The sequence below is a fragment of the Sceloporus undulatus genome, chromosome 4 (genome assembly GCF_019175285.1).
Source record: "Sceloporus undulatus isolate JIND9_A2432 ecotype Alabama chromosome 4, SceUnd_v1.1, whole genome shotgun sequence".
Lineage (NCBI taxonomy): Eukaryota > Metazoa > Chordata > Lepidosauria > Squamata > Phrynosomatidae > Sceloporus > Sceloporus undulatus.
This window is the reverse complement of record NC_056525.1, coordinates 13,310,104-13,337,304: the sequence shown is the minus strand read 5'-3', so window position 1 is coordinate 13,337,304 and position 27,201 is coordinate 13,310,104. Positions and strand designations below refer to the sequence as shown.

At 40.6% G+C, this 27,201-nt stretch overlaps 1 protein-coding gene across 3 annotated transcripts in view; it reads left to right on the top strand.

Annotated features, from left to right (window-relative positions):
• The first annotated feature begins 550 nt into the window (after positions 1-550).
• OSBPL2 (oxysterol binding protein like 2) overlaps positions 551-27,201 on the top strand; it is a 93,016-nt gene continuing 66,365 nt past the window's right edge. Inside the window, exons 1-2 of one of the 3 annotated variants that reach the window (XM_042462709.1) lie at positions 553-832; positions 3,030-3,134. The gene's annotated coding sequence lies outside the window, so the exon portion shown is untranslated. Of the gene's footprint in view, positions 833-3,029; positions 3,135-27,201 lie in introns of all 3 variants that reach the window. The other 2 variants (XM_042462710.1, XM_042462708.1) reach the window with 2 other exon arrangements.

The window sequence follows — 27,201 nt, the reverse complement described above, 5'->3', positions numbered from 1 at the left end:
CCTCTCTAGGCATTTGTAGCACAACTCTATGGTCAACATCTGACAGAAGTTGTGCTGGAGGACCTAGATCCTCTCTAGGCATTTGTAGCGCAACTCTATGGTCAACATCTGACAGAAGTTGTGCTGGAGGACCTAGATCCTCTCTAGGCATTTGTAGCACAACTCTATGGTCAACATCTGACAGAAGTTGTGCTGGAGGACCTAGAACCTCTCTAGGCATTTGTAGTGCAACTCTATGGTTGACGTCTGGCATATGTGACCATAAAGTTTCACTGGAGGACCTAGTCCTAGAGCTTCCTAGAAGAGATATGTTTCAAAACTGTGGTTTCCCCCTCCACTTTCGCTGTGCGTCATGCCCTTAACTTAACCCAACTCTGAATGTGACTCAGTCCCTTCATATTTGCATAGCCACGCCCCCTCCAAAGGCCGTGACGTATTCGGGGAGGGGGCGGAGTCCCAATCACCTCATCCGTCAGCGGAGGCGACGTCGGGCGCGAGCGCCTGAGAGGGCTCCTAATTTGCATAAGGCCGCCGATTGGTCCGCGCGGGAGGGAGGAGCGCGCGCGCGCGCGAGCGAGCAAACGTCGGATTTAGAGCGAGAGCGAGAGAGAGAAGGGAGGGGTGCAGGAAAAAAGAGGGGTTCTCCTTCTGACGTCACGTCGCTCCTCGCCTCTCCATTGGAAGCCCGGCTTGTCAGTGAAACGAAAAAGAAGGGCAACGACGGCGAGGGTCGTACTTCCGGCTTGGTGTGTGTCTCATTGCGGGGAGGAGGAGGAGAAGAGAGCGCCGCCCGCGCGCCCGACCCCCGCGGGAGGGGAGCCCCGGCTGACAGGTAACTCCCCCAGTTCTTCTCCTTCACAGGCGCTTCTCTGAAGGGAGGGAAAAGGCTGCGTCCGCAATGGAGGGATAACCCGGTTTGGCACCGCTTTAACTCTTTTCTGGCTCCCGCTCCGCTCTGGGCCCACAACAAACTCCAACTCCCAGAATTCCATAGCCTTGAGGCAGAGCTCCTTCCCCCTGAGCCCCAGAACAAACTCCAGCTCCCAGGATTCAGGGGCTTGAAGGCACATGACAGCAGCAGCAACAACACATCTTGGCATGAAAACCTCACCGTAGGGTCACTATTAGTTGGAAAGGACTCGAGGAGACACAACAACAACAACAACAACAACTCTACCTGTCCGTTTAGCAACCCTGACTGTAGATTCGTTCTCATATAAGACCAAAACGCACTGCAGAAATAACCCAGTTTGAGACCGCTTTAACTCTCCTGGCTCAGCACTAAAGAATTCAGGGAACTGTAGTCTTGTGACCCATTTAGCCTCCTCTTCCAGAGAGAGCTCTGGTGCCACAATAAACCACAATTCCCAGGGATCCCTAGCACTGAGGCAGGGCAGTTAAAGCGGTCTGAAACTGGGTTATTTCTGCAGTGTGTTCTGGGCCTAAGTGACCTTCAGCGACCCTGAGGATGAGGGCTCTCCAGACCTCTGCTTTCTTCATGCCCTATAAGTTGAGGCCCCTGGCCTCCCTGTTCATTTGACATGCAGCATTCCTCTCTTTCTACTGCCTTCCCAGCATCATTGTCTTTTCTAATGGACAGTGTGCTGTAGAGGTATAAGATCTATCCACATAGTATATATAGGGATGGAGGAGTGATGGACCCGATTGACTCTGTCCCTTCTGCCCTCAAGCAAGAGATGCTTTGAGAAAGACCTGCCTCTCTCTCAGAGTCCATCTACAGTGCAGAATATAATTCATAATTCTTAATGATTAAGAATTAATTTGACACCACTTTAACCGTAATGATTTCAAGCCTAGGCTTTGTAGCCTTTGTTATGGCACCAGAGCTAAATACTGTACTCTCACAAAACCAAGAGTCCCAGAATCCCATTGAGCCGGGGCAGTTAAAGCAGCATTGAACTGCATGGACTCAGTGCAGATGTAACCTCTCAGTGAGAAAGGAGCTTCATGCCATTCTCTGGCATTGATTTTCCAGGCCAGAACCTGGAGCGTTCCTTTTCTGAAATCACAGAGAGCTGCTGTCTGTCATCGGTTTAGATAGCACTGAGCCTAAAGGACTGATGACAGGGCTGGCTTTTTACGAGAGATAGCTCTCCTTGGCTACGCAGAGCGTCTCGTCCTCCTTCTAGGAGCAGGTTTCTATTGAAGGCTCTCCAGGGTGGAGGAGAGCAGGTGTGTGTGTGTATCTAGGAGGAGGCCTTGGTGATAGCAGCACCTGGCACACACACACCCATCACTCTTTCTTTCTTTCCTCTGTCATGCATCTCTGTGTACCCTTCGCACACCTCTTTTGCCTGATAGAGACTGCGGGATCACCAACTTCCTTAATGGTTTTTAAAAAACAGCAACAACTGGTTTCTGCTTCATCCACTGGGTGACCTTGTGCAAAGCCATGCTCTCTCAGCCTCAGAGAAAGGCAAAGGCAATTCCCCATTAAATCTTGCCAAGGAAACCTCTTGATAAATTCGCCTTAGGATCGACATAAGTTGGAAATAACTCAAAGGGGCACAACAATGATAATCTGCTCCTGGTTTGGTCGCCTTGGTCTGCACACTATCAGGCAATCAGCGAAACAGTGACTTCTGGTTTGATGTTTAGAGGGACTTTTAACATTGATGTTTGTCCCACTTTGGGGGCAGATGTGGTTGCTGCTTGGCAGTCTTCAGCTCTCAGTCCGTTCCAAAATTTATCACTCCTCTCAGTCTATTCCAAGGTATAACTTGAAGTCCCAGTAATAACATAACTTCCCATGAAGGGACTCTTACTTGGGGAACAGCTTGTAGCCCTGCAGGGGATAATAGACACCAGCATTCATTGCATACCATTTTCTACCCTTCCTGGTGCACTAAATTTACTTCACTCTGGAGATACCTTATGTTACTTCCTTCCTTGTGTCTTGATGTGTGGGAGTGCCTCTGTTCCTTTTAGCCTGGAGACTGTGTGTGGCTGTTGTGGTGAGATTGTATTGCCCGGGATAGAAGCAACGTCTTATTGCCTTTTTCCTATAGCTGATCACCCTGCAGCAAGTAGTAAAAGTACCTTGAACATAGGAATTCACTTTCTTCTACAAATCTGTAGCTGAGGATTTGAAACCGGTACACCAACAACTGCAGGTATTATTTACTTAGTGAAATAGAGATATGATGCATTTTGCTGCTTCTTCCATTGTGTGTAACTAAAGACCTGTAGATAAGGTATCAAGGGGTGGTACTTGATGAAGTTATTTCAAGACACCAGTGTGTTATAAGTAAGGTGATGGAGGTCAAGGAGCAGGAAGGTTAGTTTCTTTTGTTGTTTCTGTTTCTAAGAATATGTTGTAGACTTCCCAGACTTACAGGCTTAACATTCACTTTATGACTAGGATCTTCTGTTCTCTGAAAATATAGAGGGGATAGTTGCGCATACATATGTGAGAAGATTCCACAGTTTGTGGGCTACGGCAGTAAACGCTCTGTGAGACGTTGTTATTAACCTGGTCTTGGCATATTCCAATAGTTGCTTCCCAGATGTTCTGAGAGTGCGGGGAGGATTATGTAGGGAGAGGCATTCCCTCGAGTAACTCGGGCCCAAGCCATGTAGGGCTTTAAAGGTAATTACCAACACTTTGTACTGCGCCCGGGAGCTAATCGGCAGCCAGTGAAGAGATTTTAGCACTGGTGTTATATGGGCTGACCTATGTGTTCCAGTGACCAATCTGGCTGCTGCATTTTGAACCAATTGAAGCTTCTGAACCTGGTACAGAGGTAGTCCCATGTAGAGCGCATTACAGAAATCAAGAAGAGAGATTACCAGAGCATGTACCACTGCTTCAAGGCTCTTTTGGTCCAGGTAGGGTTGCAATTGGGTGTGTCAACCGAAGTTGGTACCAAGCACTCCTGGCCATCGTATCTACTTGAGATGACAACTGTAGAGACGGATCCAGGAGTACTCTCAAACTGTGTACCTCATCCTTTAGGGGGAGTGTAACCCTGTCCAGGACAGGTTGACAAATTTCCTTCCCCAGACCTGAGGATCCTGTCGCTAGTTTTGAAAGATCTTCATTGGCTACCTATGAGCTTCCGGGCACAATACAGGATGTTGGTTATCACCTATAAAGCCCTACATGACTCAAGCCAAAGTTACTGAAAGGAACGCCTCTCCCGGTATAATCCACCCCGCACTCAGAACTTCCGGGGGAAATCTGTTGGAAGTACATCCAACCAGACTGGTTTCAACTTCTCTAAGAACCTTTTCTTCAGTGGCTCCTAAACTATGGAACAACCTCCTGGAAGAGATCTGTCTTATTACCTTCTTGGAGGGTTTCAAGAGGGCAGTTAAGATGGATCTCTTCCGGCAAGCCTATCCACCCAATCTTCTGTAAAGACATCATTCACTCTTCTATTCAGGATCAGAATATTATATCTTATAATTGTTTGACTGTACTGTTTTTAATAGTTTTAATGCTTGAAAATTATATGTTTTATTCTTGTATCTTATTGTTATTGTTGGCCTTGGTCCACCTGGGAGAGGTGGGAAAATATAAATAAATTTTATTATTATTATTATTATTAGTAGTAGTAGTAGTAGTAGCAGTAGTACCTCTGTTTTCTCTGGATTCAATTTGAGTTTGTTTTCCCTCATCCATCCCATTACCAACTCTAGGCAGGCATCCAGAGGAGAGATGCCATCCTTAGTCACTGCAGCAGTTGGAGACATAGAGAAATAGATTTGAACCTTAAAGCATGGTAATCACAACTATGGCTTGTTTAAACAAGCTTTCATAAACCATGATATGAAGTTGGCTTGTTTTAGTAAAGTATAGTTAAAACTGATTACAGTTTTCACAGATTTGGTTGCTTAACTGTGATTAGTTAAAACCAGAAATGAAATGTTCTGATCTTCTGTCATTACTTGAGGGCTGTTGAGAAGAACAGTAGACCACAGTTTAGCATTACATCTGAATTCAATCAGTGGCTCATGTAATACATAGTTTATCACACCTAAAAATGAGTCAAAATGAAACTTTTACTTGCATTCTCATTACAGATGGATTGATAAAGGAAGCCATAACCCAGAGTTGCTAGACCTGAGCAGAGCTGTTGGTGACTGGGGCTCATTGAGGTCTCTCATTCATAGGGTTGCACTCTAAGTCAAAGTTGTCTTGATATGACAACTTGATATGAAATCACCACCAACACCAAAAATATGTAGGAGTGCTGTGGAAGCACGCTCACCACATTTTACTTGTATGTACAGTGGTTCATCTGTTGGGGAAAAACATATTCTCAGGGATTGTGAGGTTATGAAGGTCTTCGAGAATGTTTTTCAGTTTTAAAAACCATTTAAAGGCGTATGGTTTAGTAATTAACTGACTTAATGTCACAACAAGCAAATAATACCTGACATCTGTACTGCTGCAATCACTTATCCTGAGCTTGTCCAAAGTAGAAAAGGAGCTTAGAGAAGAAAATGTTCTCAGTGCATCAGAAAGCTTTGTGTTCATAATGATGGAACTGGTACCTGCCTTTAAACTTCATACATGTCTTATATGTATTTAGCTTTTTAGTGCTAAAGAACAGATTATGAAAAGTGTATAAAGAGTAGAATGTGTGCCTCTAGGCACCTGCTATATATTTGTAGTGCACTACTAATATAAAATTGCTCATTCTTAAAATTTTATGGCACTGGTTTATTGATATCCATTGAGCCTACTTGCAGTAAGACATTTTGAGATTTATTTCAGAAATGTTCTTAGTATGCAGTGATAATTAATGTGTCTTATCTTTGTGGGGACATCAACATATTTGCACTGTAAGCCTTGCTTTGTGACATTCCACAGTAATGCCAGTTGGGATTGATATTAGGATGGGAATAGAGATTTTTTTACTGACTTCAGAATAAGAGTCATTCTGGATGAGAAATAGAGTTGATCAAAAACCAATTGCAGGGGCTAGGGCATGAGCCATATCTGAAATATTGTCTGAATATGACTTAAGATAGAGCCCTCAACAAAATAATGGTCTAGGCGTATTATATAGGGCAAGACTTTTATATCATCTAAAGAACCCTTTCCCCAGTTTTGAAATATGGGACTATAATTCCTGTCCCAGAACCTCTGTGGTTCTGCATTTGGAGGATACTGAATTGTGGAAGTTCATGGGGAGATTACTTGTTCACGAAAGGGAAACTAACTGCCAGTACAGACTGGCAAAAAGAGCCGGCTTCCCAGTGGCTTGGGGGTGTAGTGCATGCATGACGCATGCACTCCCCAAGATCCCAGGAACACACTGTGAACACATGGTGGTGATATTTTGGCAGTGTGCTGTTTAGACACTCCATGCCACCGGAACATGGAAAAAACGTGCTGGTAAAGGTACCTTTTTCCAGGTGCAGAAAGGAACAGCTTTCTGCCACTTCTTCTTGCACTGGGAAAATACCGAATTGGGGCCATGACTTAAGGTCACCACGGCCCCGATCTGGCACTCAAAGGAGCGGCCAGAAGCCACTCCTTTGGGGCAGTCTGTTTCTCCCCTAAGACTGGAATTTGCATCATGCATGTATTCTGAAGAAAATTATTTGTTTAAATTTGTTTAAACAGGGCAGCTATGTTAGCATCAAACTATATACGATTATGGCAGTCACGTTTTTAATGCATTTCACTAGGCCGGTTGTGCCTGGAGAGAGGGAGGGACAAGGTCTTAACATCTAAAGGAATGTGCCATTTGTAGGAGCGGAATATTCATTTTTCCCACCTTACCTCTTCTCAGTCTACTTCTTATTCACTTTTACCTATCTGAGCTGGGTCTGATGCCTGAATGATAACCAGCTGGCATAAAAGTACCTGGAGTGATGAAGTGTAAGAAGTGAGGAAACACCACCTTACCCCCATGGCTCCCTTCTGTTAAAAAAAAAGATACTGACACACCTTTGTCTCTGAAGTGGGACTACTGTAAAATGTGATTCAATAAATGTAACTACTGCTATTCAGTGTAGTTTAACCACTTCTTTCTATCCCTAGTTTCATGGTCAAATTTTCAGGGGGAAAATTTCAGACTCTTCTGAGGCAAACATCAAGGAAACATCAAAGACATAGCCATATTAGTCTAGAAAATCAGTAGGCAAAATATCTTGTAGCACCTTTGAGACTAACTGAAAGAAAGAACTTGATAGCATGAGCTTTTGTAGTTTTGAGTCTGCTTCCTCAAATGCATGGGATGGAGGAGAGCGTCCAAGGACAGTGCTAGGCAGTTTGTATGGTTTTTGCTCTCAGTTGAGATCCCGTTGGGGTCAGTTGAATGGGAAAATAGCTTGTGGTTGCTCTAGACCTAGTTTCCTCATTGGCAGTGACTAGAGAATTTGGCAGGAAATGACAGATTATAAGAATCAGACAGGTATACAGTGGAGCCCCGTTATCCACAGGCTTGCCCTCTGCGGACTTAAGCATCCATGGATGGCGAGCCCCATTGTCTCCAGTGAAACAGCCCTCACTGTGTCCCCAATAGCGGCACATGTATGCGGCAACACTAACATTAGGAACAACAGGACGTCAGGTAAGACCTCATTGATTGGGGACAAGGGGACTTACCTGAAGTCCTGTTGTCCCTAATGGCAGTGCAGCTGCATACATGCGTTGCCATTGGGGGCAACGGGACTTGAGGTCTTGCAGTTTTTGGTATATGCATGAAGGGGAAGGGGTCCAGAACAGATCCCCCACAGATACTGAGGTCCCACTGTACTGGAAGCAGAAGACATGGAATGTCTAGAAAGCTGAAAGGGAAGGGTTATGTTAAGCTTGAGAAGTGGTGAGTTACTAAATGCAAGGAACTATTACGGCATAGTCGATAATGGGCCCTTGGTATCAGCTGGGTTTGATTCCAGGACCTCCCATGGATAACAAAATCCATGGATGCTCAAATCCCATTAAATACATTGGTATAGCAAAATGGTGTCCCTTATATAAAACAGCAAAATCAAGGCTTGCTATTTGGTATTTGTATGTTTTAAAAATATTTTCAAATCGTGGATGCTTGAATCCGTGGATAAAAAATCGGTGGATACAGAAGGTTGGCTGTAGTTGAATGTGTTCAAGGGACACCTAGATGCAACTAACAAATCTACAGTGCTATAAAAATAAGGTATAATAATAATAATAATAAACTATTAACGGAAGGCTTTTTACAAACTGTTTGGATCTTTCAGCCTTTGTTACAGTATATTTGGGAGAGTAAAATGAACACTTTACCGAAGTGTTACTTTGCATAGAATGAACTTTCAAACTGACTTCATACTGTATTTTAAGAAGCCAACATTTGATACAGGTATTACCTGTAGTAGGGATTACAACAGAGCGAGCATGGTTTAATGGTTGGACTAAGACTCCAGATCAGAGTTTGCATTTCTGCTCAGCCATGGAATCACACTGGTGATCATGGGCAAGTAATACTCTCTTAGTCTTAGAGGAAGAGAAGGGTGAACCACTCCTGAACAGATGTTGTCTAGCAAACCTTGTGAAAGGTGAACTGCTTAGATTAGCATACATCGTAAACAACTTGAAGGCATACAACAATCAGAGTGATTATATAAATGAGCATTTTAAAAATCTGCAAGCTTTCATTGCCATATTTACAATGAGATATAATATGCAAACAAGGTATAGTAGTGTCCTTTTCCGTTGGTTGAAGAGCATTAATGAGTGCTCCTTTTCTAATCTGCATTAGTTCCCACTCCCAGCTCTTACTTGCATGAATGGTGCAAGCTTTAGAAGGCTCAAGCTTTTCTTGATGCAGCTGGATTAACATCTGTTCAGGGTCTCTCTGTGTTGGCAAATCATGTGAATCAGGCTGTAATTTATGGCAGACTGCCCTTGAACATTCCAGTTACATAAAAAAGAACCTTGTTACTGGAACCTTTTACACACTAGCATTCTTTCATTTTTCAGTCAACATCAGAGGGTCATCTGAGGCCATCCCAACCCTGGAAAGAAATTAACTTGATAGCTATTCTTGGACACTAAGGTTCACATGAAGTTTGCTTCCTAAGTATTGCTTTGGCAATATATGTAGTATATTTATTTACCTTTGAGAAAATTATTTGGAAATTCCTTATTTATTTAAAAATTAGTTGTATGGATTACTACAAACTCCTTAAGTGAACTTGAGCATTAGAGATAAGTGCACATATATGCCTGCTGACAGAGGTTAATGAAAGTTTGGATATTAACATGATAGTGTTAGTTTTATAAATGCCCAGAACATAAGTATTATTTTCATGGTAAGTGTTTGGAGGTTTATAGTGTGACATGTAATCTTTAATTTGCAGCCTTATTTACTGTCTTCTCATATCTCAGTGGAAAAACATATTTGGGCAATTGTATAGTGTAATTTGTTAACTGCAACATTTATTACCATTCAAATAAACAGATGTCATTTGAGGACTGGTTTATTCTGATGGCATTTTGAAAGATAAATAATAATTAATCATGTTAAGATACTAAACAATTACAGTAGAGCATATTAGGCTTAATGTCAAATTTATGTTGCACACTTAAAATATTGCTCGACAGCATCACACAACAGTATTCTTAATTATCATATTGTCTTTGTCCTGTGAAGTGAGATACTGGTTAGAATCATAAGAGTCATAGAGATTGCATCATTAATCTGGCCTTGGTCAAGAGAACACTCCAGGGACGTTCCATAACCAATGTCCTCCTACCTCATTGTAGAACTGGGCAGATCAAATCAAAAGACAGGAGATTTTGGGACATATAGTTTACAGTTCCATAGGCTGGAAAGCAAATGCTAACAGGGTAGGTGAATGGATGACAGTACTGAGGAATCAATCTACTGGTTCATAAATAGCCATTTATGATTAAAGCTCATTGGAGCAAATGTTCAAACTCTTCACTTCTGCAACCTGTAAACTGGCATTACATTATGTTAGGCGCAGGCCAGCATCCTTACATAACTTTGACTTTCTTCAAACAAAAGATACTAATTTCTAAAATCAATGTATATATTAAATCAATTAGAAGAGGACCTGTTTTTCCACAGACCTAAGAGAACTGCGGATATAGCAAATCTATGTCTGCTCTCACCCACTGCCATTTCCTCAGAATGCCTCTTTCCTCCCCTCGTGTGAGGTGAGATGAACCATCTTTGAAACTTCTGCTCAAGCTGAGAGGGATCAGGAAGGATATCTGATATTAGATCTTCCCTATTAAATTTGGAATTTTGTTGGCTTCCTTGGAGAGGGATTTCCTCTCATTTCTGAGGTTTTTGTAGTCCATAATCTGGCAATTTAAACTGATTTTTCCTGTTTGGCTTCAACAGGGGATGCTGGTTAATATAAAAGAGGATAGCACCAAAGCTGGTGCACACATGGAATGCAATCTTTGTTCATGGTTTCAAAAACCTTGGTTTATAAAGACTGAAATGAAAATATGAAGCAGGCCTCTTGTTTTGGTTTTGGAGGCCCAGGAGACTATTTACACAACCAAACATTTTATATTGCTGCAGAGTAGTAAGAAGTAACAGTTTGTTTTAGTGTTGGCACAATCATGAACCTTATTAAATTACCAACATGATTTGATTGTGGTTCTGAGGTCTTCGTTGAATGAGGAAAGGGGAAAACGGGATTTCATACGCTGTGTTTCCATCCATTGAATTTCTTGCTTCATCAATGGAAGAAATTTCATCAGTTCCACTGTTACTCCACTTGATGAAATTGACATTATGCAGTAATTTGCACTATAACTTTTAAAGCTATTTAACCCCTCATTTCACAAATAAATTATATGATGTCTGATGGTTGCATTGAAAGTATTGTTCTTTTTAAATATTAATTCTTCAAAGATAATTGCATCTGTAATGACAGGGATTAAATTTTAATTAAATATAGCTGTAAATAAATCATAATATAGAAACTTTGAAACATAAAATTCCTGAATCCGGGACTTACCTTGATCTAATGTGGTATAGCTAAAATCAAACCTTATGAAGATAAAAGTAAATATTTAAAAAGTGGTCAGATGCTGCTGAACATGTCTATATTAGGTACGCCATGACTATAGAATTATGGTCAGGCTAGATAGTTTAGAATGTCAATAGGTATACATGTTGTACTTGGCTTTCTTAGTGTGTGGTCTTACTATCAAATATGTCTAGTTTCAAAAACTAACAACATGGTTACAGGCAAAAACTAAGAGCAGAGGATGTGGACAGGATCCTTGGAGAGATGAAAGCCATCATGTGTACTAGACCCTTGTCCTTCCTTGTGCATTAAACATGTTGGAAAGGGATTGAGTGAAGAAGGTTGTAAGTGCCTCCTAACAACAAGGACACAGTTAGGCCTTTGTTGAAAAAGCTGTTCCTGAATCCCTCTGTAATGGATAGTTATGGGCCATTGTCTAACATATAATTCTGGGGTATGGAGTGTATGGTGACTTCACATCTCCAGGGGTTCCTGTTTGAAGTGGATTGTCTAGATGTATTTTAGTCTGGTTTTAGGCCTGGAAAAGAGATAGCTTTGGTTACCTTGAATGACCTATGCCAGGAATTGGACAGGAAGTCTATGGTTCAAAACATACTGCAGAAATAATCTAGTTTGAGATCAGTTTAACTATCCTGGCTCAATGTTAGGGAATTCTGGGAACTGTAGTTTTGTGTGACATTTCACCACCTCTGTCAGTGAGCTCTGGTGCCACAATAAACTACAATGCCCAGGATCCCCTGGCACTGAGCTGGGGCAGTTAAAGCAGACTCAAACTGGATTATTTCTGCAGTGTGTTTTGGATTTACGTCCGTGTTGGTTCTGCTGGATTTCTCGGTGGTACAATCAACCATGGTTTTTAGAGTATTTCAGGATAAGGGTCAAACTGTACTCCCTTCCACCTCAGTCCAAGGAGACTGTCTTGGACCTAAATCAGTGTCTGTCATGAGTAATGGACTGGATGCGGGCAGGTAAATTGAAACTTAACCCAGAAAAGATAAGTGCTCCTGGTCAGTTGAAAGGCAGATCAGGAAATAGGGATTCAGCCTGTGTTAGATGGATGCTCAGTTAAAAGAGCTTCAACCAGAGTACAGTATTAGCTAGGGTGGGTTATAGGAACCATACTTCTACAACAGCTCTATTGGCTGTCAGTTTGTTTCTGGGCACAATTCAAAGTACTGGTTATGAATTATAAATCAGGAAAGGTCGTTTCCCCCACACACGTTTCCCCCACAGCTATGATTGGTGGGGATGTGAGAAAGGGCCTCCTCAGTGCCTGATCCTAGACTCTAGAACTACCTTTCCAGAATGGCTCCCTCTCTGCTGTCATTCCATTGGCAGTCCAACAAGCTTTTAAATGAAACGTTTTAAAAGAATGGGGCTGAATGTGCTGTAATGTTTTAAAATGAACTGTTTTAATTGCTTTTTATCTTTTAGTGGTACTTTTAAATATAGTTTTAAATTATTTGAATATTGTCAATAGATTACTTCCAGTTTAGTGTTTGCTTTTTTGTATGTTTTTAGCTCTTTTGTTTTTTAAATTGTAAGTGGCTTTGAGTTCCAATTTTGGGAGAAGGGCAAAATATAAACATTATAATGTTAGGAATGGAAATAACAGTAGTTCAGTTTTGCTTACTCTTGAATAGGGTTGCCATAACCCGGCTGCAACCGGGTTTTTCCCGGTTTTGGCGGCACCTGCCCACTCCCGGCACGGGTGCTATCCAAAAACCGGGTAAAGCCCGGTTGCAGCGGGGTTGTGGAACAACCCGGGGGACTTCGCTGCCCTACTCCTCCTCCACCGTGCATGGCCGCGCGGAGGAAGAGGAGGGCAGCGAGGCCTGGGGCGGAGGAGGCTGCAGGGAGGTGGCGCCTCCTGCGCGCAGCCGCACCAACCTCCCCTCCTCCCTGCAGCCTCCTCCCTCCTTCCTGGCCTCCGTGGAGGCCAGGAAGGAGGCGAGGCCCCGGCGATCATCGGCAGCCCTGGCCCTTCCTCCGCGGCCTCTGCGGAGGCCGGGGAAGGAAGGGAGGCCCCGGCAATCGCCTGTGGCCTGGCCCTTCCTCCGCGGCCTCTGCGGAGGCCGGGGAAGGAAGGGAGGCCTCGGCGATCGCCCGCGGCCTGGCCCTTCCTCCGCGGCCTCTGCGGAGGCCGGGGAAGGAAGGGAGGCCCCGGAGATCGCCTACATTTGAAAATTTTGTCCTACATTTTTCCCGTTTTGGAGGTCCGGAGTTATGACAACCCTACTCTTGAATCTCCTGTCATGGCATTAAGACAACAGGCTACTTTAAACGGTTGGTTATCTAATAAGTAAACCCCTTGGGGTTTTTTAAAGTTTAATATATGCAACAAGAGGTTTTCAAAAACAAATGTATTTTTTCTTCATTCCACCTTATAGGACAATTAATATAAAATAGTTCAGTACAGGATTTTTGAATTTTGTTTAAGCAAGTTAGGTACAAACTGAAGTAAATATATTTACATGACGCGTGAAATTGTTTGGATAGCCCTTGCGATCTCTTCAACTCTATGATTCTATGATATTTAATATATTGCTACTATAATTTATAACCATTTGTTGTTGTGTGTTATCAAGTTGTTTCTGACTTATGGTGACCCTAAAGGGATCCTATTACAGGGTTTTCTTGGCAGGTTTCTTCAGAGAGTGTTTGCCGTTTCCATCCTCTGAGACTGAGAATGTGGGGCTTGCCCAAGGTCATAGTATTGTATAATATTTATAATATTAGCCTTTCTGTTCTGTTTCATTCTAGATTCAGGCTTGGGTTTCAGATTATTCACTCTCTGGGATGACCTCTGTCAAGAGAAAGACAGAAAGTAGTATGATTCTGTTAATTGTCTTGGATGTCTGAACTGTTTTCAGTTATATTGACCATGGCCTTTTGAATCTGGAGGTACTGGTTTGCCATCGTGCTATTGCTGCGTGGGGCAGTTTTGCTTGAGTCTTGCGAACTGTGTTTGATTGTCCCACTTAATTCTGTTTTATCTTCTCCCATTGCTGTTTGACAGCCACTCAAATTGCTGGGTAAGGTAATCCGAGATTTTGCTTGAACTGTCAGCAATAAGGAATTGAAACTCATCTTTGGAGTTTATCACACTGGGGCTAATTTTGGCAATAAAGAGAGATTAAAACACATTTAAAGCATCCTGAAAATAAAGCGTAAATGGCAAGTAATTGCATGAATGATTATCACATGCAATTGTGAAAATAAAGTTATACCAAACATGCATTGCCGCTGAAATACAGAAAGTAAAAAGATGTGCATTAATGCTTCTTTGTGATCACTTTAATGGCGGGTTTGGTGTGACATCGTGTGAAATCGTTTCACATAATTACATGATTTTCCTGGGGTATTCATGGGATAAACTCCTGATCTCCTTTGTGTGATGAACTCCTTTGTCTTTCCTGTTTTTCTTAAATTCAAGAGAGGTGATAAGCATTCTGAATCTGTGCCTGAGTTTAGTAGTGGACTAGAAAAGGACCAGTAAGCTGGGGGCAAACAAGACAAGATGGAGGAATCAGTAATGAGCAGTTCATTTATGCATTTGAGTATAGCTCAGCCTCTTTTGGATGGATAGTCATCTTCTGAAGACTGGGTTTACAGTTCTGTTGCACATGAGTTGCTCATGATTCCAACATTGTCACTGGAACTGGCATGAGATCTCCATCTCTTTCTTCTGCCTTCTACCTTTTCTAGTATTGTCTTTTTAATGATTCATGCCTTCTCATAATGTGGCTAAAGTACAACAGCCTGAATTTAGTCATTCTGGCTTCCAGGGAGAGTTCATACTTGATCTGTTCTGGAACCTAGTTGCTTGTCGTCTTGGCCATCCAAGGAATCCTCAGCACTCTTCTCTAGCACCACATCTCAAATGAATTCATTTTCTTCTTGTCTGCCTTCTTCACTGTCCATCTCTCACATCCATACACTGTGATGGGGAATACAATGGTTTAAGATCCTTGCTTTAGTGTTTAGAGTTATATTTTTGTTCTTTGGATTTTATGTAGTTCTTTCACAGCTGCAATTCCCAATGCTAACCTTCTTCTAATTTCTTGACTGCCGTCTCCATTCTCATTAATCTTTGATGTATTAATGTATGGGAACTTGTTTACTATTTCAATTTTTTTTGTTATCTAGGATGAGTTCTTGTAGATCTTCTGTAGTCATTATTTTTGTTTTATTGATGTTCAGCATCAAGCCTACTTTGGCACTTTCCTCCCTGACTCTTCAATAATTATGCCAGCTCTTTGTTGGTTTCTTCTAATAGTATTGTGTCATTGGCATCCCTTAGGGTTTAGGCTGTTAGAGCTCCTACATCCGATCTTCACTTCTCCTACCTCTGAGTCTAATCCTGTTCTGCATATGATATTTTCTGCATACAGGTTGAATAATAGTATGCATACTTGTCTGACCTCTTTTCTGATTGTGAAACATACTGTTACTTCATCCTCAGTTCAGTTTGTATGTGGGATGACTTTTGAAAACAGTTTAGAAACTTAATCCAGAAGAGGATGACAAGGCTGTTCAATGGGCATATGTGATCTGAATGTATTATAACAATGTTCTGTTAGTTACAGTCTTAGCTTCTGTTGCATTTCTTGTCCAAATTCAAAGGGCTGGTTCCAAGCCATTTTGGATTTTAATGATTGTCTTGTGGATTGCTTACTCTCTTATTTACCTACTTGGATTTTGAGACCACTGTGAGAGGCCTTTCCTTTGTGCTGCTGCCAAGTGAGATCCAGCAAGTGGATATTAGTAGGAGGATCATCTCTGTAACAGTACCCAAATTGTAGAATGCTCTTCCATACAAGAGTAATACTTTTTTTTACTTGCTGCCAAGTGAAGGCTTAGAAGGTTCTCCCAGGTTTTTTAAGAGACATTTTTCTGGGGGGAGAGGGACTTCTAATGATTTCAATATTTTCTGACTTTAAAGTTTTTACCAATTTCTGTTGATTTTTACTGTGCCATATTTATATTGCAATTATAAATAAATTAGCACTTTATGAGGGGCAAAAATACATGTGCCATCCCACTTGGGCCCGGTTCAGACAGGCCCTTTAGCATGTACTGGCAAAATGCTAGGGTTGCCTCAGGATGCCATTTCTAAACGCCCTGCAACCCTAGCATGTCACCAGGACATCATCGCTGTGCGCGCCGTATACACGGCGTGAATAGCTGTGACATCTCTGCTGCACGCCGTCCAGATGGACCTGCGCAGCAGCAACGTGTTCATGCCGCCACCAGCAATTCGCGGCGAGGCTAAAAGCCGCTTTTCAATGCTCCTTTGTTTTCTGCATAGCCACGCTGCACAATTTGGTTGCTGCAGTGTGGCTATGCGGAAAAGAGAGGCAGCTCCTGGCCGCCTCTTTCTGGTGGTCTCTACCCCGCCAGTGTTACCTTTTTTCAAAAGCAAAACAGAAAATAGGAAAAAGGAAATGAGGCACAAGAGGATGGTTAAAGTCAGCGTGAGCCAGTTTGCTGTAGTGCTTTGAGCATTGGACTAGGACTCTGGAGACCAGGGTTCGAATCCCTGCTTAGGCATAGAAACCCACTGAGTGACCTTGGGCAAGTAACATTCTGTCAGAGGAAGGCAAACCTCCTTTGAACAAATCTTGCTAAGAAAACCTCTCAATAGGTTTGCCTTAGGTTTGCCTAAGTTGAAAATGGCTTGAAGGCAGACAACAGCAACCAAGTGTTATAGTCTTGCTATATATCGTTTTAAGAGTTTCCTAAGGCAAAGGTTTTGGACATTGAGCTCCACTGACTCCCTTGTTCTATCACTTTGTCGTTATCTCTGCAACGAAATCACACTCCAATATAGTTGCTGTGAAAACTGATTCAGAAACTGACACTCATAAATATTTTAAAAGACCTATCACCTTATATGCATTTCTTTCAGAGCTGGAGCTGCAGTGAAATGGGAAATGGGTTTAAAGCTTATGCAATATGTTGCTCTATTAAAATCTTAATGTGTTTCAATAGCACAATATATAATGGTTGTGGCTTGAAAGCATATGGATGAAGAATGGGCAGTGGCCTTCAAAGGTTTAAAACAGGGGTGGGAATTGGGTTGGCCCTCTTTTGTTGTTGAAGTGCGGGCCTCAATATTGCTTATTATTTGTTAAAATAGTTAAGGCTGCTGGGAGTTGCACTTTAATTATGCCTGGAGGACCTCAGAATTCCCATTCCTGGTATTTATCAGAATATGCTCTTAGATTTTTCTTTTAATTCTGAAAGTGGAATGTATGCAACAGTAAATAGATAAAAGGTGTTTTCAAAGGCATATGATAGAATATTTAAAAGGAAATTTAGGGGCGGCTCCGTGCTGCCCATTTCCTCACCAGATCAGGGCCACAGCAACCGCATGCTGCAGCCCCTATCTAGCCTTTCCGTGGTGCAAAAAGAAGCCATGAAAAATGGCTCCTTTTTGTGCTGTGGAAAGGGTGCCTTAGCTATCATGTCAGCAACTTTTCAGCACTTCTTTGGCACATCACATTTAAACACTGTGCCAACAGAGCACCACGACATCCTCACCATGCGATTGGGCATTTGGCATGACGCTAGCATGGGAGTGACTGGCGTGCATATGCCATGTCCCCACGCTGCCCCCACGCCGGCGTATAACACCCGTCTGTACAGGCTCTTAGTTACCTTTGCTAATAATTCTCATTGCCCTATCCTCCCTCCCCCCATCAGATGTATGGCTAATACAATGTATTATTTGCTATGAATTTGCTCATTGAATTTGTTTAGTTTCCCCAAGCTACATTTTAGGTGTGGTACATATTAACAAGACAAGAGTTAAGAAAAAAGTAAAAGGCTTAATTGTTTACTTGAAATGAGTATGGTTAAATCAGAGGTCAGCTTTTGGTACTGACAGTAGTGTACACTGAAAAAATTGAAGGTTTAATTTAAAACTGCAGTGTCACTATGTATTTATTACAGATGAATACAATTATAAGCCTAATTCTGTGCATCAGTTTTTTAAAGACCTAGTGCTTCCATTTAGGCATTTTGGCACTCTCTCCATGACTGTAAAAGAGTTTATCACAAATGTGTGCAGTATTTGATTCACACTGTTTCTGTTTCTGAAGTATTCTGACAGTTGAAAGCATCCAAATGTAGGCTGGCTTTCCAAGAATGTGGTAAGAGTACAGGTCCGTTTAGGTGAATTTTGCATAGGAAAAATAAAGAGCAAGCCTGAGTGTCCCTCTTTCTTACTTGATTTGCTACAGAAGAAGGCAGGTCTTACTTTACAGACGAGACAGATCACTTTCAAGTAAATATAGTCCATTCATTTGCTTCTCTGTGTAGTGGGGAATTAGGAACAGCAGGGCCAGAGACCAGGTTTGTAAAGGCTAACCAAACTCTGTTTTGGTTTGTACTGTCATTCTGGTGGAATCCTTATGAGGGCAATCCTCTGTTAGTACAGAGGTAAGTCCTAATATTTCAGTGGGATAGAATTCTTGATAAATATGGATAGGATTACAGCCTAAGACAATTCCCAAGTCTCCCTTATAGAATATTTCAAAGGAAATAATTTCCTTTGAGTAGAAACATGGGATTTAGTTTTTCAAATATTGGAACTAAAAGTTATATCTATGGAGATGGTGTTACCTTTTAAAAGGTCTGTAAAATACTTGATTTTGTGAGTACTGTCCTTCATTTATCATTAAGGTATCTGAAACAAGACTGAATTCTTAAAACTGTGACTGTTTGGGTGCAAACTAATTAGAATTGAATAGTATAGTCACGTTCATCTTCATAGGAGAATTAGGCTACACCTCCCCTTCTGAGTGAAGGAGGCTTAAATGTTGAGCTATGGTTGGAAGGTGCCATTTCAGTATAGTCTAAAACTTCTATTTGTAGTTTAACATCTGGCTTCCTGCGACAAAGAGTAATATAAACTTAGCCAATTAGTTTTCAAAAGCTACTCTTCTTGACCAGCTGCATTCTGTTCAAATTAGCCACAACTATCAATGTCATCTTAGGTTTCCGCTGCAAAAAATAACGCCCTAGACAGAAACGTTTTTTGTCCAGCTTTGTTTTTGTGTGTGTTTATTTTTATGGAGGCATGTTGTTGTGCTTTGTCATGCAGTAAATGTTTTATTAGTATTCTGTGAGGGTACAGAATGCATAAAGGTAGCCCTGCCACATGAAGTGGTAGGTTTTCCATGTTGTAATTGAAGTTATACTTATAGCCACTGAAAATACAGAATTGCTCTGATGAACTCTGCGCCTAGTTCTTACATATGGTTGCTTGTGTGAACCTGCACATGGTGTGGCTTTGTAGGCTTTAGGGGTGAGGAAAAGTGTTATGTGCACTACCTTGACTGCAATCCTATATTCAGGGAGTAAATCCCACAGTTCTCAGTAAAGGCCGTTGCGGAACAACAATGGTGTTCAAGAGATAAAACCACTGCTCTCTTTAAAAAAAATAATTGCTGTCCATCTGAAGTTTGCTAAAGATCATATAGATTCTGAAGACTTCTGGAATAATATTCTGTAGACAGATAAGCCAAAAGTAGAACATTTGGGCCTAAATGTCAAATAGTATGTTTGGCAAAAAAAACACTGTGTGTGAACTAAATAACATCCTAATTGTCAACAATGATGGTAGGAATGCCATATTTTGGGCCTGCTTTTCTGCCTCAGGACCTGAATAGTTCCCCTTCATTGACACATAAATGATTTCTGCAGTTTATATGATGACTTTAGTGAGGAATGTCATGGCAACTATCTGAGAGCTGAAGCCAGACAGAAAATGGGATATGCAGCACAACAATGATCCTAATCATATAAGCAAATATATCAAAGAATGGTTGTGAAACAAGGCATCCTGTATTTTAGAATGACCTAGGCAATGCCTGGACCTAAAGGCCTTCAAAATATTTTGGGAAAATGCAAAGTGGGTTGTTCATGCAGTGAAGCCCACAAATGTCATTGAGTTGAAGCAGTTCTGTGGGGAGGAATAGACCAAAATTCCTCAAACCGGTGTGAGAAACCTGTCAGCAGTTTTAGAAATAGTGTACTTGGAATCATTACTGCCCAGTGGGGTGCCACCAAGTACAGTACTGGATCTAAAAGATCACACACCTTTCCATACTTGACTATTGACTGTTGAAAGAACTGTGGATAAATAAAGATTGAAAATGCACCATGGTTGTATGTCATTTGTTTAAGCAGGTTATATAATAATAATAATAATAATAATAATAATAATAATAATAATAATAATAATAATAGTTGTTGTTGTTGTTGTTGTTGTTGTTGTTCTTTATCTAAAATTGTGAAATTAGATTAAAGTCTACTAACATTTTAGGTTGGAAATATATGACAAAGTTGAAGGGTTCACAGATTTGCCACTTGATAACTCAGGAGATTCAAATGGGTGCATTTGGTTGGCTTACTAACATAAGTGATATATCTTGCTCTCTGGATTGTTTCCATTGTACTGATAGCTCTGAGTTGTATAGAATTAAAAGAAATAGCCTATATAATTATGCTTGAAATTATGCTGTATAATTATGCCTGAAAGCACCAGATCTCATCTGGTTTTAGAAGTTAAGCAGGGTCAGTACTTGGATGGGGACCACCAACAAATATCAGGTGCTGTAGGCTAGAAAGGAACTATAAAACCATCTCTGAGTACTTCTTACCATAGAAAACCCTATGAAATTCCTGGGGTTTTCATAAGTCAAAAGCCACATACACACCAATGTGTTTGAGGAATTCCACAGCTTGCACCTTTGTGGATGTCTAGAGATGATGAGAGAGGATAATAATAATAATAAATATAAATAATAATAATAATAATTTTATTTATAGACCGCTATTCCAAATGATCATAGCGTGTACAGTAAATTGCAAAACAATACAAAAATGCAAGGCCTCTCTCCCCTCAAGATGGTGGTTGAGGAGGCTCTCGTTTCCTTCCGGCCAGGCCTCTCCCCCATAGATGGTGGTTGGAGGAGGGCTTGTCTTCCAGGCCGGCCTTCTCCCCCTCAAGATGGTGGTTGGAGGAGGGCTCTTTGTCTTCCAGGCCAGCCTCTCTCCCCCTCAAGATGGTGGTTGGAGGAGGTCTTTGTCTTCCAGGCCAGGCCTCTCTCCCCCTCAAGATGTGGTTGGAGGAGGGCTCTTGTTCTTCCAGGCCGGCCTCTCTCCCCCAAGATGGTGGTTGGAGAGGGCTCTTTGTCTTCCAGGCCAGGCCTCTCTCCCCTCAAGATGGTGGTTGGAGGAGGCGCTTTTGTCTTCCAGGCCGGCCTCTCTTCCACCTCAATTGGTGGAGGAGGGCTCTTTGTCTTCCAGGCCTGGCCTCTCTCCCCCTCAAGATGGTGGTTGGAAATAGGCAGAATGTCCAAAGGAAGTGACCTGCAGAAGGGGGTTCAGCACAGGGAAGGCTAACACAAGGAGCAAAAATTTCCCTAACATTTGTGGGCTCTGCTGTTTTGGATTTGCAAATTAACAGGTAACTGCACACATTTAAACTATTGCTAAGCAAGTCTTACATTTTTTTTCTGTTCTCTTTGTAGCACTCACACCTGTAAACATATGCTTGCTCTCTTGGAATCAGTGCATATTAAAGCAAATAGTTGCTTGTTAGGCTGGTATTTGTTTTTAAAGGTGTGGAGCGACATCCATTACAAGGGTCATGTCAGACTTGTAAAACAAGAATTGGAATCTGGAGGACAGAAATCTTAGTATTTGTCCTTTCAAAAACAAAACCACAATATATTGGGAAATTATATAATTCCATTTACTTGCTATCTCCATGTGTCAATATAATTAGAAATAATAGTTAATTACCCTCCAAAATCAGATGACTTTACCAGTATGTCCCATGACACCTTGTGTAAACTATACCAACCCTGAAGCCTAACTAAAAGGCTGTGGAACAACATATGCAGGAGATTATGTCACAAGCAACTCAGGGTGAAAAATGCCCTTTCAGTATACACTGCTACCTCGGGTTACGAAATTAATTCGTTCCGCCATTCCCTTCGTAACCCGAAAATTTCGCAACCCGAAAAGGCTTTCCGTTAGCGCTGGAAAGCCTATAGCCGCGCTTCGCATTTGAATTTCGCGCCGAAATGAATTTCGTAACCCGAAAAATAGTTCGTAACCCGGAACAGTTTTTTCCAATCCAACTTTTTCGTATCCCGGAAATTTCGTAACGCGATCATTTCGTATCCCGAGGCACCAGTGTATACCGGTTCAGGCTCCCTTATCTGGGATACCAAAATCCAAAATGTTCCAAAAACTAAAATTTTCTTCATGGGTTCACTGAGATAGTGACACTTTGTTTTCTGATGGTTCAGAGTACATAAACTTGTTTCATGTACACAATTGGTAAAAAATATTGTCTAAAATTACTTTCAAGTTGTGTGTATCAAGTGTATATAAAACATAAACAAATTTTGTGTTTAGACTTGGGTGCCATCTCCAAGATATCATATTGTAAAAATATATGCAAATACAGGTATTCCAAAATTCCAAAACTTGAAGCACTTCTGGTCCCAAGCATTCTGAATAAGGGAAATTCAACCTCTAATGGTTTGGCGCTTTTTTCTTTTTGCCTTTTTTTGGAGGGGGAGTAGAGGTTTGCGTCGTCTCGTTCACCCAGATGGTATTGATATTATTTAAGATCGCATTGTTTGAAAATGTTAGTTTTGAATACAGTTTATATAAGGCCAGTTGAGTATTAGGTGTTTTGCCATAGTAAAGTAACTGTGAAATGTTGGCCTGGCCTCCTGTCTAATGAGTGGACTGTGATTGCAGAGCTATTTTGTTTTACTTTACTTGGATACTTTTGAGACCCTAAACAACCTCTTGAATCTGTTCAGGCATCAGTTTTGTGTTCTGATTACAGTACTAGCATTTGGCTTCATGCTTCAAGGTTTGTCCTTTAAGTCTTCTTCTTATATCGACTTTCAGAATATATTCTTACACCATTGAGAATATTCTTGAAAATTTTTCTTCCCACAGTAGGAAGGTAATGTTTAGGTCCTGACTTGACCTGTCATTAAGTCCAGGTACTGCATGGCTATCAGCATATTAATAGAACAGTTTTTCTTGCTAGTAGATAGGCAAACTTCCAGCATCTTAAATTTGAATTTTTAGTTGCCATGTTGTTACCAGTAAAAGAACTCTGATCTGAAAATGGAGGCTTGCATTGCTCAATTTTATTAGGAGATCTTGTTATCTATAACATCGTGTTTAGCCTGTTTGGTTTATTATACTTAGGATATTATACTTACAAATCATTCAAGGAGACAAAAAAACTTAAGTTAGCTAAACCATTCTTGCTTTCTTTTTCCTTTTTCTCTGAACTCTAAAACAGATTTAAATAATAAAGCTGAGCATGTGGTCATGGAGCTGTAGCATTATCTTTATTTTCTCCTCCCCAGATTAGGTTCAGATTCTTGATGAGGATTTCTCTTTAAACCACAGAACAGTTCATTGTTCGTAGTTGGTATCTTCTTGCTATTTCTTTTTTGTTTCTTTCAAAAGAAACGTTAATTTGGTTTGTAACTATGAAAAGCAGGTGTAGATATCAGTGCTTACTAACTATCATGCCCAGTATGCTATATTTTAAGCCCAGATAACTAATCTAAAAACAAGCAAGCACAGCAGTTTTTCCTTTATGTTTTGAAAATATCCACATGAGATGGTGCTGCCGGTCTGATCAGCAGCTAGAATGTGGACCTCCTTGGCAGTTTTTATGTTCCTGAACATATTTGCTTTGTTCTCTTTGTTGTTTTGTCTCCCCCCCTCCTCCCCCAGTCTCATGCTTCTGTTCATTGCTTTTCTTGAGCCTCTTGCCTGGTCCAAATTTTAGAGATTTGTCTGCCTTGTTTTTTTCTAATCAGAATGCAGCCTATTGTGGTGACTAATTCCTTACTATTTTCACTTGCCTGTATGACTTTTGTTGGGAAAAGATACAATATCCATGGAGCTCTACCACCTTTAAATTGTCAAGAGTTGAATTCTTTCCCCACCCCATGATTTTTTAAAATATTGAGTAGAAACACTGACATATGTTGGACACTTTCAGAACCCAAGAGTTTGATGTATATGTATAGTGTATTGTAGTGAATGTAAGAATTGACATGTGTTAGGAAGCAAAATGGCCAATCGAAGGGGAAGACCAAGATGGTGCCAGTGTCTGCCCTACCCCGAGATCTAGTATGGCACTAGGGAGTATATATCTTAAGAATGTCAAGTCAAAAAGCTAAATTATCTGCCATTTTGTTATCTGTATTACAGTATCCTAACAGACACCTGTGTGGCTTACGTTGTAAATGATTTCTGTGATTGCTGCTCAGAGAAACTACCGTAATGTGAATTAAACTAAAGGTTACTTGAACAGCTGTTGTTTGGGAAAGAATCTGAAATGCTCTTTTAATGACTGTATTGTCATGTTTGTTCAAAAGGCACAGCTTTCAGAGGTCAGGCTAGCAAGGTGGCACTGACAGTGCATATTTGTTTTCAGTGCTGAAAATCTTGCCTAGTCATTATTTGTTCATTAACCCAAAGCTGTTACTAAATGTGAATGGCTTTTACATTGCACATGTATTAGATTATTAACTAGCTTTGAGCAATCTGATAAATTAATTGAGTTATATGAAAGTGACGTGTTCAGTAGCAGATGTTGAAAAAGCAAGAAATAGAGAGTCAATCCTGTTCTGTATTGCAAAACTAAATATAGCAATAGAGCAGAACAAACAAGGTTCACTATACAGATAGACTCTCCCTTATCTGAAATGCTTGGGAGCAGAAACAGTTTGGATTTCATATTTTTTTTCAGATTTTGGAATATTTGTATAAACACAATGAGATATCTTGGAGATGAGACATGAAGTTTATCTATGTTTTGTATCCTCCTTATACATATAGCCTGAAAGTAATTTTATGCATAATATTTTACTAATTTTGTGCATGAAGCAAAGTTAGTGAACACTGAACCAACAGAAAGCAAAGTTGTTACTGTTTCAGCCAACCATCTGGATACTTGTTTTTTAGATTTCAGGAATCCAGATAAGAGATACTCAGCCTGTACAGTATTTCTTACAAGTATCTATGGATAGGAGTTTTATTAAACAAATCTTTTTTTAATGGTTATGACATTGCAGGATAATTACTAATGAGTAAACTGGCAAAGACATTTTTTATTTCAGAAAAGTAAATTTACTAACTATGAAAAAATGAAGCATTTGTAGAATTTGCTTAGTATTAGAAAATACCTTTTTTGGGGGGGGGAACTTAAAATAATGATCATAACAATTTCTTACGTTTGCATGACAATTGAAGAAGACAGAAGGCCTTGGACTTCTGAAATTTGTATATATTTATCGAATTTATATCTCACCTTTCTCCCAAGATGGGATTCAAGCTAGCTATTTAAATTTAATCAAGTAACATTGGCATGAGGAATTAAATAAGTAACACATGTGATTTTGATGACTGTAGGGTGTCTACTGTGTTTTACTTCCATAATTGTGACGAGAAATGTATTCATTGATTGAATGGTTTTAATGTGGGAACCAGGAAAAGATAGTGCTATGCCTTTGAAACATGTATGTGTGCAGCTTAAGTAAGTAGCATGGTAAGTCTGATCAAGAGGACTTTAAACTAAATCCTGGGGATTGTGGGTTGGAGATGATAGCTCAAAGACCAGCTCTAAGCAGGCTCTAAACACAAGGATGTTGTGGAGAGGTGAGGAACCTCTCTGTAGAGGAGTGGGGCTGAGGGAGAGAATAGGATCCACAGAAAAGCTGACAGTAAAGCGATAGGGGAGAACAAACAAAGCTTTAAATGTCTATATTCCAACAGAGTTTGGGCAACAAACAAGATGAGCTGCAGTCCTAATGCAGAAAGGTAAATATGACTTTATAAGCATAATGGAGACCTGGTGGGATGATTGCCATGGCTGATATATTACAACTGAAGGATATAACCTATTAAAAAAGAACACAAGGTAGGGGGATTAGCATTGTATGTCATGCAAATTCAGTTGTAAATAAATCCATGACAGTAATCAGAGTGGATAAGTTGAGAGCACTTGGGTAAAAATAAATAGAAGATCATAAAATTGGAAGAGACCTCAAGGGCCATCCGGTCCAACCCCCTGCCATTCATGAATACCCAATGAAAGCAATAGTTTGAAGTCATAGTAGAGTAGATTTTGATTGATTACTAGAAGGAGTGTCTTGACAATATGAGTGGTCCAGCAATGGAAGTGATTGCCTAGAGAGGTAGCTTCTTTGGACATTCTCAAAAAGAGACTGGACAGCTACCAGCTAATGATGCTTTAGCTGAAGATCTTATGCTGAACAAAACTCAGTAGCCTATGGACTCAGTAGCCTATGAGGCTACTTCCAACTCTATTTTTCTAACATTCAGAATCAGAAGAGAAAGCTTGTAGAAATGAAAACTGATATTCCTAAAAATACATTGCTAAAAGCAGTAGGAATACTGGTTACCCCCTTTAAAGCGCAGTGTCCTATGCCACTCTCATTATATTTTACTGTATATACTCATGTATAAGTCTAGAAATTTAGGTCAAAAACTGACCCCCCAAAATTGGAGTCGACTTATCCACGGGTCAAATACTGTATCTTAACTCTTCTTTAAAAGAAGGAACCATCCCTTGGTGAAAAGCAAGAGTACAATCTGTCCTGGAAGCACTGACCCCCTCTATTCTCTCATCCATCCAGCCTTAAGAGTGAGCAGAAAGAGTATATTTGCTGGAATTTTGTAAGTTCTTTGACATTGTTTTACTTTGTTTCATTCTTTAGATCCTTTGCTATATGCCCTAAGTTTCATCTTCGACTTATCCATGAGTTATCATCTTGATATGGGAATTCTTTCACAGATAAAGACTGCTACATGTGGCTTTCTAATAAACAAGCTAATGTTTTATATTGGAATGATTTGCAGAGTATTTCTGTTATGTGTTCTGTTTTTAAAATTGAGACGTTTTCTGAGAGTTCCTACATTTCAGTAACATTCTTCAGTTGAAAAAGGATAGATTTTTAAAAGATTAGATTCAAATCCACATTTGCAGTCTTCTGGTCGTATTTTTGTGGGTTTTTTAAAAAAATATTTTCAGTTTTCCTTAAATATCTCTCCCATTAAAGCCTATGTGTTCCTCAAAAGCCCATAATAGTATAGTACAATACTAGTTTATTATTTTAC